We start from the raw sequence: 12,616 nt of genomic DNA, 5'->3' as shown, positions 1-12,616 counted from the left end.
CGATGTCTTGCACCGTCTCGAGGATCGCACGTGCCTTGCCCCTCAGGCTCGAGGCTAGCGCGACGGTTTTCGTCGTGTCGTCCCAGAAATTCGCTCGGGCAATTAGATTAAATTGTGAAAAATATTCTTGTAGTGGGACCGACCCATCGTAAGTGTCGGGCTTCAATTTATAACCAAGCCCGGCACCCGCTCCAGTAACGGCGTCATGCGCGCACGCGGTACGGTTGCCAATTTCGTTCGTGTTCCTGGCACTCGAATAAACGTCGAGATCACTCCCGGCACTCGCTCCCGTGTCTCTCTCAAATCGACGTGTGACGTTTTCGCTCGCGCCGCCTGTATTCGCGCTTCTCCCGGTCGGGCGCATGCCGCTCTCACTCGCGCTGTCCACGAACGCATTTCTTACGGCCGAGCGTACGTCTCTCCCCCGTGCGTCGCTCGTGGTCGCGCTTCTCTCACTCGCGTGCACGACACTTTCCCCCGCGCGCTCCGCACATATCACCGCGTCCCCCAGGGCAGTGTCCCTCCCGAGTGCGTCCCGCGCCCTCCCGCCGCTCGCGACTCGCCTCCCCGCGCCGCGGCCGCCCGTGACTCGCGCCACCGCACCGTCCGCTACCGCGCCCGCCTCGCAAACGTTCCGCGCTCTCACGCCGCTCACGGCCCGCGTCTCCGTGTCCCCGGACGCTCTAATATCAAGGGAACTTAGCTGCGGAACGTCGCTGGAGTTCGTCCCACGGAGACGTCGGAGCTCCTCCTCCTGTCGGCGAATCGTCGCCGTGTATTCCTCCTCCCTTCGGGCCTGTTCAACACGTAGAAGTTGGACTTCCTGTATGACGGCCTGGAGCGTTTTTGGAAACGTCGCGATCGCTGGAGTTTCGGCGGCATCGCGCTGAGGTGTCTCCAGCCGGAGCCTCTTCCTCGTGGCCATACGGGTATCTCTGTCCGTTGCTCGACGACGGTCGTCCATCCCGGACGAGCCCCCAAAATGTTACGTCCGCCGGCGTTTGCCGCTCACTCACACTCACTCGCGTCGCGCACTCCGGCACTCACTCAATGAATAAGGCTCGTTTATTTATATAAAAGGAACTCGTTTAATAATGATCCGTTTGTAAACGGAGCTCGGGTTAACACGTCCGAACGTGACGGAACCTCGGAGCATAATTCGACAGTCGCCGTAAGTAAACAAACATAGTTGTCGTCAAGGGCGATTCGCAACTTCTGAAACGGGGCGACCCGCGTGAGCGCACGGCCCGGGCGTACAGCACGGGTGTAACAATATTTATTTATGTCGAATAACCTGATATATATGTATATATATATAATATAATATCAACAAACTTCCTTGATTATAACTGGCAAATTTATTAATAGATAAAACAACGTTTCGGTCCAAATTCGGACCCTCTTCAGGTGAATAAAGCTCTTACAAATACATTCAACAGGCAATTCATGACACTGTGCTTGCAAGTCAGAAACTGAAGACTATAGGCAGAAGAAGAATTTCCCTTTTGTATTGTGATAACTTAAATAAAATAAAGGGAATATAAAATTAGAGTATCTAAGTAACTTACATGATTTGTGCATTGTCAGTGTGAATATGGTATAATAATGTAAGATATAAAATTAAAATAGTATAAAATTAAATAATGTAGGGTTATGTGGGGTGATGTGCAACACTTTCACGCGTTGCTCGGAAAACATATCCAAAAATCAAATTCTTGAATATATCATGGCTGTATAATGTAGAGGAAGGAAAATACTAAAATTCTGCGTGATTATAGATTTTCAAAATTTTAAATTTTTCCTAAAAATTTTTCGAGTTTTCAAAAACGTCTGTTTTAGCATTTTCAAATTTTCTTGGGGTGATGTGCAACACAGGTAAAATTAAGGTAAAAAATGCATGAATATCGACATCAATCGACTTAAATGTTAAATTTGGGCTTCTTAAATACAAATTAATCGAAATCTGGTGAACAAAAAATTTCACTGTGTTGTAATTGACCTGAAAAAAAAAAATCATTTTTTATTTGATTTCTTATTTATTTATCGCTTAAAAATTAATATAATGAAAGGAAAAACGCCAAAAACTTTATTTTTCATTATCTGAATCGCAGTTGTCACAAGTAAAATAATTGCGACCTTGCATGTCGACACATTTCACATCATGTTGCACATCACCCCAAACACGCTATTTTGCGCGGACTGGCGTGACACCAACACAATGTAAGAAAATCACAAAATCGCTTTGGATTATCAAAAGTACTTGAAAAACTAACAATATAAAAATATTTACCTATAAGATGACTAAAACCAATTCACGAAATCACTATAAATGTGAAAAGCAAAAATTACATTCAGCTCGAGAAATTTAACTCGCTTTTCGTACAGCAAACCAGGGTGCGTGCTATCTCGCGAGTTATTTATCTAAAACAAGGTACTGTCAACACAAACAGATGGCAGTATGCGGTTCTGTCAAATGTCGACATGCAGACCAGGAATCGGAAACGTTGCACATCACCCCATGTTGCACATCACCCCACACAACCCTACGTAGAGCGTGTTAGGAAGCACGTCCGTATGCCACGATTGAGGAGAACACAATGAGTACAGACATAAATAATTTATAACCAGTAAAGGTTAAGTAAGAAGTATCTATTATTCTATCATAAATTGTTGTTAAATTCTCCGTGTCCTTCTGGAGGTTTATTGTCTGTGTGTGTTTTTTAATTAAAAAAACATCTCCGCGATCTCTCTCTTTTTGACATTTTACTCTCTATGTAATATTTTCGTTCCCGCCCAATCAAACTCGTGATTAAATTCAAGCCGATGTTTGCTTATTACCGAATGATTACTAACGTGCTTCCTAATATCAGTTTTATGTTCTTTGATTCCAGTTTCGGGGTGTCTTTTTGTTTGTCCTATATATGTAGCATTACAGTCTAGGCAGTCAATTTTATAAACCAATTCAATTTGTTTCATGTAATCCAGCCTATCCTTACCCTTTCTAATGATGTTATTAAGTTTTTTAGGAACAGTATAAGCGACGTCGAAGCCGCGACTGCTTAAAATAGCACGAATTTAATTTTATACTATTTTAATTTTATATCTTACATTATTATACCATATTTACACTGACAACGCACAAATCATATAAGTTACTTAGATACTCTAATTTTATATTTCCTTTATTTTATTTAAGTTATCACAATACAAAAGGGGAATTCTTCTTCTGCCTATAGTCTTCAGTTTCTGACTTGCGGGCACAGTGTCATGAATTGCCTGTTGAATGTATTTGTAAGAGCTTTATTCACCTGAAGAGGGTCCGAATTTGGACCGAAACGTTGTTTTATCTATTAATAAATTTGCCAGTTATAATCAAGGAAGTTTGTTGATATTATATTATATATATATATATATACATATATATCAGGTTATTCGACATAAATAAATATATAAAATATAGTATTTATATAAATATATTTGTTAAAGAAAATATCTCATACGTATATATAGAATTGAATATTTCCAAGATATTAATTAACTTAAAAGTATAACTGTTCGGATCCGTAGTCCGAACGGCACGCCTGCGATCGCGGCAGCCCGTTCTGCGCGACCTCGCCGAGCACAACAACACCCCGCGCCGCGAGAGCGGGTAACATACGTCGCCGCGGGGCGGCTGACTTTCGCGATTACAATAATATCGACGTAAAGGAATATAAGGGCAAGCCTGCCCACAAGGAAATATTCTCTCTCGCAGTGAATACTTCCCCGTGACATTAAACAAGCCGGGTGTGGATAAAGCAGCGATCGAGAGCAGTTTTGCGAACCCAGCTCCATTCTGGAGAGAGCAAAGCACCGCCACGGCTCTTCAGAGCGAAGAAAGAGGGTTGACTTGAGGCAACTGTTAGACCTGGTAGAGTCCGCCCCTCCCACCCGTCGAACATCACAAGTTCGCCACGCGGTGGTAGAAGCTAAGGGCCCCTCTATACGAGGCTTCAACGGAGGAAGACGAAGACCACGACCAAGGAGGCGAGCCAGGAGGCCCTCCCTAACCAGGAGACCGCAGGTGGCATGGCAACCGGCGCCTCCACCTGAGCCGAGGTGGCTGCTCATGCCAGTGAGTCTCCCCGAGTCACACCGGAGACTCACCCGTCCACCAGGGCAGAGCCTAGCTCCGGGTGACCCTCGGGCTCTGAGGCCGTTACCTCCGGGCGCATGGAGAACGATCGGCACTCAAACTGAGCCGAAGACGAAACGGAGTAAGGAGAAGAAGAGGAGCAAGGACCAGAAGACCATCAAGCCGGCCCTTCCCTCCCCAGTGATCCCGGAGTTACCCCTCGATCGGGCCCCTACAACTCCGGGAAAGGAGGCAAAGACCGATCCCAACAACAACCAAACGGTCTTTTACGACGAAGACCTTCCTGGTCGGCCTCTTAACGCTAGACAAGCAGCCAAGTTAAAGCTCTTGTTCTAGCATATTTTTGAGAAGTCCTGTGCCTGTGTGCACAGGCATTAAAAAAACCTAAAGACAATCTCACACTGTACCTGAAATGCAATAAAGCTCTATTCACATTACAAGTTACACTCTACAAGATTCATGATTGATTGAGCCTAGACTTCCCTCCTCTAAATTCCCTGCCGTTTCGAAACAATAACAGTTACCGACAAATTCAATTTCTTACAAATATTACACTCGGAAATATTAATTATAGGCCAAACAAAAAAATACGTGTCTTCTCTTCTACTGAATTTTTTTCGCAAAGGAATTGTCAAAATAATAGGAGTATAGGTCAAAGCATGAAAATTTCTGCAAGAGTGATCAACATAATTTTTTACTACAATTTTTTATGTTTATTAATTATTTTTATTGTACATCTCTACATTATTCCAAAGATCGCTCTTTGATTATCGTGCAACGGCAACTCAGATTCACGCCGAGATACCGAGAAAGCATTTCCAGCGTAAAAACGTCGTCGATCGCGCGAGCTAAGTGAGAGCGACAAGGAGGGAGTAATATTCTGCCTCTCGCTCGGCACTGCCGAGCGCTGCCGACACACCGATAGACCGAGCGTCACTCTGTGTGCCTAGTGGAGGGAGCCGCGCTGGCCGCGCATGCGCGTCCAGCCTATCCAACTTTCCATCACTGGCACCAGGTGCAAAAAGTCAATTGCGACTACATCGGTTGAGTGCGAGTGCAGTAGAGTGTTTCATCCAGGCTGTATCAAATCATATTCTGTAACTAAATACGCGGACTCTTGTTGCAAATCTTTATCCGCCTCATTAAATACACCTTTTACTCCAGAGGTGGAAGATACTGCGCGATCATTTGATTTTGCAAGCATGTCTACTCCTGTAAGCACTGCACTGGCACTCAATCTCAATCGCAAACCGGTACCACAACTAATGAGTTGTTGCTTAGATTATATGAACAAATGAGAGATTCGGATGCGAGACACGCTGCTTTTATAGAGGAACAGCGGAGAACAAATAGGGAGATCAACGACAAACTGAATAAGCTCAATTGTATTGCGGAAACGGTGGCTTAAAACACTCTGCGTATCACCAAGCTGGAGCAGGAGAGTTCTTCTTTGGCGCGCGATATCCAAGCGCTAAAGACTGCTCAGCCCATCACGTTAAAGTCTGCTCAGTCGACTCAGGGGGCCTGCGGTGGAAACGAGTTAATCGTTTCGGGTCTGCCATCGACGACCTCTATTGCTCCGTCCAAGCTTGCTGAGAATTTACTAACAGCATTGAATGTGCCGAACCTATCGTGTCACGTTCTCGGTGCTAGAGTGGTAAAGAGAGCACTGTCGACGACTGCTCAGGGCAGTTCCGTGGCGACTGCATCATCGAGTTCGATGATCGTCACTGTGACCTCGAGTGCTGTTCGCGATGCGATTGTTGCAAGGAAACGCGAAAAGGCTGCGCTTAAGCAGACGGATGTGTGTGGCGGTGGTTCTGATCGTAATAATATTTACGTGAACGAACTGCTTCCTAAATGCACTTACGATTTGCTACAGCAGGTCAAACGTGTTGCTAAGGAGAGAGCGTATAGGTTTGTCTGAGTGAGAAATGGCCAGATATGCGCTAGACGTTCTGATGGGGAACCTATTATTTGCATTAATTCTGAAATTGATCTCGCCAAGCTCGTCTGACGGATCTGACCGGCTTGTTCCTTGTCATCGGTCGTTCGGCATAACCCAACACGTAATTCTTTGTTCCGCGTTGCTCAATTCAATGCCAATTCCCTACGTGGTCATATTGACTTCATTCGTCTATACTTTAGTACTAACTTTTATCATGTTATCTCAGTATCTGAAACGTGGCTTCATGAGGGGGTGTCGGACGATCTTGTGGCTCTGGACGGCTATTTTCTGGTTCGTCATGATCGGGTGGGACGTGCAGGAGGGGGTGTTGCTTTCTTTGTGCATAACTTATTAAAAGTCAAATTAATTGCAATCTCCGCTGGGGTAGATGTTAATGCTCCTGAATATCTTATAATAAAGATTCATTTGCCAAGTGACGAAGTGATATTGTTTGCATCAGTATACAGGAGACCTAAGGGCCTTCTTTTTAATGACTTCGTCGAATCACTGACTGGCGTTTCTCACCTTTACAAACACATTATTATTGGCGGCGATTTAAACTGTAATCTCTTGGCGAGCAGTTTTGAAGCGAATTACTTGCGTGAACTTTTATTAAGCTTATCTATGTATGTTGTCAGCTCGGATCCTACGTATCACACTGCTACTTCTGACTCGTGGCTGGATGTTTTGATTGTGGATGACTACGACAAGGTTCAAGAGTTTTCCAAATCCCGGAGTCCATTCATTGCTGGACATGATCTCTTGGAACTTTCGTTTTCACTTAATCGTAAGCTCGATATTAAGCAGTCAATGTTGCGACGTAGTTATAAGAGTATTGACACTTCTGAGTTCCTTGAACATCTTCAATCTGTCGCTGCTGCGGTTCAAACGGAGATTGATGTTCTCTTGGACGAGTCTAATGTTGACGAGTTTTGTACTTTACTATCACGTACCTTACTTGAGGCACTTGATGTTTACGCTCCTGCTCGCATATCTGTGTTCAGGAAGCCTCCTGTGCAATGGCTTTCTGACGAACTTCAGTCCAGGCTCCGTACTCGTAACCAAATGTATAAACAGGCAAAGCGTTCACGGAGTCTATTGGGCTATGCTAGATACAGACTTTTTCGTAATCAGCTTAACAATGACATTAAACGTGCCAAAGGAGAGTTTCAATGTCAATATGCTTCACTTAAGGGGTAATATCACCTTGTGTTCACTATCTTTTTCTGAATTTATTATAAAAAAATGAAAAGATTTATTAATATTCGGGTCTTTACATGTGAAAGTACAAGTCTTAAGGTACATAAAAAAATTTTTTTTAGATTTTTAAAAACAAAATGGCAGCTCTCGCAAAATAATCCTTTTTTCCCTTACCGTACCGCTACAGGTCGCAATTTTGCACCTACCCCACCAGCACACGTACGACTTGCGAACGTTTGGAGAACGAATTTTCGTTCGGCGCGCGCGTAATCGTCCGCCCTCCGAACCAATCAAACGAAAATCGCCGAGCCGCGAAAATGGGCGATGCTGGGTCGTCTCGCACGCCGTTGGAACGTTGCGAGGTCGTTTGTTATGACTTGAAAATCTTTGGCCGTTGCGAGCCCAGCCAATCGTTTATCAACTACATATAATGAATAATAAAATTGCTGCTTTCAACAAAAGTAAGCATGCATGATCAAAAATCATGCAGCGGTCTTTTTCGTATTAATACTTAAGCTTCTTGACACAATAAACTCTTGAATAATAAGATGGACGCCGCTCACGGACGCCAATCAGTGCTGCCCATCGACATTGTCCCGAAGAGGCGCGGCACGCGGCACCACTGTCTGGCAGCACTAGGATGCCAATTTGGCGCGCTTCCGTCTTCCGTGTATTCCGTCCCTACCGTTTCTCTTTACTCAGTCTAGTGCTCTCAGTGGTTGTGTGTCACCGAATTTACGGAACTTCGATTGAAACTTTCTGTTTTTCTTCAAAACCGTTGTCAATGTAAGTATTACTGTTTGAACAATAAAAAGAAAGATCAGATGTCTTGAATCGCTGGAATTTCATTAAATGTGTGACGGTCGGCGCGTGCTAACCTGATGCATGCGCAAAGGCGGATGAGAAAGTTTGGTTTTTATTTCGTATGCACATAATCTTTTCGAATTTCAGAGTGTCTTTTCAGTACTCTTCTTCTGATTGTTTTTAATTTTTATGTTTTATTTGCAGGTTATTGCGAAGTTGTAATCAAATCGAGTGAAGGACAGTAAAGGACAGTAAAGGACAGTGAAGGACAGTGAAGAATTCTCATAATTTGTAATAATAAGGAGAATCTTTAGTAAGAACTATTTTCTTTCAATTATACTGAAAATTTCTTCGGTCGCAACTTTTTCTTCGGTATCTAAAATAGTATCTACATGTATAGTACTTTACTGAGCATTTTTATGTTTATATTTTTTTCTAAATATATATTTTGATCATAGTGCACATGCAATAACATTATTTTAATGCAACAATTTTTAATTTTTCTTTAATTTTTTATTTGAAAGCCTATTCTTTTCTTTCACATATGGATCTAAAATTTTGATCTCTTTTGATATGGAATTAATCAGTATTATTTTATGTGCCTAATTAACCCCTCTGTGGCAATTAGAAAATGTCAATTTTCTGCGTAAAACAGGGTCTAATTAATGACTTGATGATAATACATTGTTCCCAAACTCCATTATATGTAAGAATTTTTGTTATTTTTGTTTCAGCTTGCGTTATTTCTCTGCAGGTGAAAATTTAAATGAGAATTTTGAATTAGATTGCTGCACTATGGAAGGTATAAATATTATTTCTTTTTAAAGAAAATTATAGCTGTCTGGAATCAAATATAATGTAACTCTTGGAATTAAATAATGTTACTTAATATGCTCTCATACATTTTAAGAGTAAACTAATTTTCTTTAGATTAAGGTGTTTGATTTGAATCTTTTGCTCCTTTATGAGAGGTACTGCTGTTTTTGAGATCAATGTTCATATTTTATTTTTCTACTTTTCCTAACTATTACAATCCAGATTTCCTTTTTCTACTTTTCCTACTATTACAATCTTATTTTGTCTCTTGCCGTTGAGTTTACAATTATAATTTTTCCATATTTTAGGTGATTATCTCATCATACTGTAAACGTTACTGTAAACGTTATAAAATATACTACAGTTCTATTGTACTTTAAGTTTGTTTAATTATTTTCTTTCAGCTTTCTTAGTTTGTATATTTCTTATCTGGAGTTAAACCCGTGACCTACGTATAAAACTAATTCGATTGTAGAACTAATGTGATTAAATTGAGTTTTCTGGTTACAATATGAGCAATTTACAAAGGGGATTTGTAGGTTTGAAGCAGATTAGACGACGAGCTAAATCTGAAGCTTTAGCAGTATTTGCTGAAATCACTGAGAATGACTTGCAGTTTTTAGATGAAGAAGTAGATTTATCAACTTCTTTTCATTTTCCAGAAGATGACTTAATTTCAGGAAGTTCAAATAATGATAAAGAGAACCAACAAGATAACCTTCTAAATATTTCTAACCAACAGGATAATAATTCAAATTGTGACGAGCTAAGCAATGCTGAAAATAATGACGATATGGAAATAGATCATATTATTGAAGAAGACGTGATTCGTGTCAGACACGACTTGTTCAATAGAAGCAGCAGTTCTGAAACTTCCAGTTCTAGCACAAGTGAGGCGAGTGATGCAGAGGTTCAAGCCGATACTATGTCTCAGAAACTGCGCTTATGGAACGTGCAGTACAATATAACATTAGATGCATGTAGAGCATTACTGAAAATCCTTAAACCTTCACATCCCGAATTGCCTTTAGATCCAAGAACACTTAATCGTACTCCCAGGGAGACAGTAGTTCAAAATCTAAGAAATGGTTCATATGTCCATGTTGGTTTGATAGATGGGTTACAGAAACGTATAAAGAAAAGTGGCGTAAAAATTGGCAGTATGCATATAGGAATAGACACAAATATCGATGGAATAAATATGACAAAGAGTACAATTACGGATGTCTGGCCAATATTATGTCGTTCTTTGGACTTAAAGGATAACAGGCCATTTGTGGTAGGGTTTTTTGTTGGCACTGGCAAACCAAACCCTCTTGAGGACTATCTGCATGCATTTATAATAGAGTATTTGCAGTTATTAAATGATGGCTTGACTGTTGATGAGAATAAATATGGGATTTATATTAGATGTTTCATATGTGATGCACCTGCTAGGCAATATTTGAAACGTATTGTGGGGCATGCATCTTATAACGCTTGTGAAAGGTGTAGGCAATCAGGGGATTACATTTTTAACAGAATGTGCTATGCTACCAAAATAATTGGGCTGAGATCAGACGAGGACTTTATTCATCAATCCGATCCAGACCATCATGTTGGGATTTCACCTTTATTAAGATTAAATTTAAAAATGGTTTCTCAGTTTGTTCTTGATCCATTTCATTTAGTTCTTGAAGGTGTAGTAAAAAGGTACTTGCAATTTATTTTAAAGGGCACGAAATCAGGAATGCGATTGAGAGGTGAAAGCATTCTTGAGCTCTCTCGGAGATTGGTAGAGTTGCGTAAACACATTCCACGGGAATTTGCTCGCAAACCAGTTGGACTGGAGCAATTGGGAAAATGGAAGGGAACCCAGTTGAGGTTTTTCCTGCTCTATGGAGGGGTGTGTAGTACTGAAAGATATTGTGGCTGAAACCCTCTACAAATTATTTCTAATGCTCCAAATAGCAATTACGATATTTTCTGTACAGAAATTTATCGATGATGAATTTTTTTTTTCATTTGCTAAAGATCTTATAACTCAATTTGTCATCTTATCCTCTAATAAAGGGGTATTTGAAGAAAAATTTTGTGTTTACAATGTTCATGGGTTGTTGCATCTCCATGAAGATGTAAAAAGGTATGGAGAAATCTCAAATATAAGTGCGTTTCCGTTTGAAAGCTATTTGGGAATATTCAAACAGATGCTAAGATCTCCAACCAAGCCAACCCAACAACTATTGCGTAGACTAGCTGAGAGAGATTTTTTAAATGATTTTCCTGAGAGGGCAGCTGATTTCCAGTCTTATTTGACACCTAAGAATGCTGTGCATGGCACCAATAATTATAAGACATTGACATCATCTCTGTTTACTTTAAGTTCAGTTCACAGGCGAGATAGCTATTTCCAGTACAAAGGAGGTGTTGCCTCTGTGTGCTCTATCCAGAAGTTGGAAAGCGGTGATGTTGTGATAGTTGCCAATATTTGTGATACAAACAGAAACTTTTTTGACTATCCATGTAAGTCTAGTTACTTCGGAATTTATAATCTGGGTGATATGAAGTGAACTCAAAGAAATGTTGTCATCCCAGTTGATGCAGTAACAACCAAGTATGTTGTTCTGCCTTACAAGAATGACAATATTGCTATCCCTTTACTGCATTTATTTTAAACAAACTCACAGATTATGTTATATATCTATTTTTCTTTCTATCAGTTTATGTGTCTCTCTATTTCTCTATCTATGAAACAAGTATTGCTATTTTGGCTCGGTTCAAACTGATAGATTTCTACAGAAAATAGAATGAGCTAAGAAAAAATATTATTCAAATAGTGATGGACATGATTAGAAATAACATTCAAATTTTTTAGTTGTATCTTTTTTCAGAATATTTGGTCTTAATAACAATTCTCTTAACTGATTTTGTACCTTGTATGCGCTGCCTAAAAAATCCAATGATTTGCTGAGCAATCGTATCTTCCCATTAGAATGCTTCATTTTATGAAAATCGGCACGCAGAAGAATGATACCTTGTCATATGATTAACCTTGTTTGTTGTAACAGACAAAATCATTGGCTTTGCAGACCAGGAGTAACTGTACTACTTGCACTAATTAAAATCTTTTTTTTTTTATTACTTTACCTGTGCTATCTGTGGTTATATGGTTTTAACTTCTATCTCAGTTTTACATTTTGAAGGTGATTGAAATGCTTGAAATTATTGTCATTGGTACGGAGATCAAGGTATCTCATATTAAAATTATTTTTCAACGAGATAATAATATTAGATTACCACTGCATCGATTAATATTTTAGTTGATTTCGTTTTGTATAATTTTTTCTGCTCTTTTTGGTGTATGGTGCTATTTTATTTTTAATTAAGTCATGCACACACTTAATATTTTTATTAATAATGTTAATAATGAAGTTTGCTTGCTGTTTCTTATTTATAAAACTGGCATGCAAATGTTGAGAAAAATATTTGATACTGTTGGGGTTACTATAGTGAGTTGATGTGTGCTCCTCCTTGAGGTGATGATTCCCTCTTAATGTTTATATTTTTCTAGAAAAGAAGTATGCAATTGCGGACCTTGAGGTTACTCTTGGTGACGATAAACATTTGGATGTGTGCGTAATAGCGCACAATTGGATGAGTGAAGACGGAGAAAATTGCCTTTATCCTACTTATTTAGCACCTAAAAAACAAGGCATTGCGGCCAAGAAATGCAT

At 40.3% G+C, this 12,616-nt stretch overlaps 1 pseudogene; it reads left to right on the top strand.

Moving 5' to 3' along the window:
• Positions 1-9,414: 9,414 nt before the first annotated feature.
• On the top strand, positions 9,415-10,015 carry LOC139782802 (uncharacterized; annotated as a pseudogene).
• The last annotated feature ends 2,601 nt before the right edge of the window (positions 10,016-12,616 follow it).

This window comes from Temnothorax nylanderi, unplaced genomic scaffold, assembly GCF_030848795.1.
Source record: "Temnothorax nylanderi isolate EJ_2023f unplaced genomic scaffold, tnyl_v1.0 TNYL_tig0441_pilon, whole genome shotgun sequence".
Taxonomy (NCBI): Eukaryota; Metazoa; Arthropoda; class Insecta; order Hymenoptera; family Formicidae; genus Temnothorax; species Temnothorax nylanderi.
The sequence above is the reverse complement of the archived record's forward strand: the minus strand, read 5'-3'. Positions and strand labels throughout refer to the sequence as shown.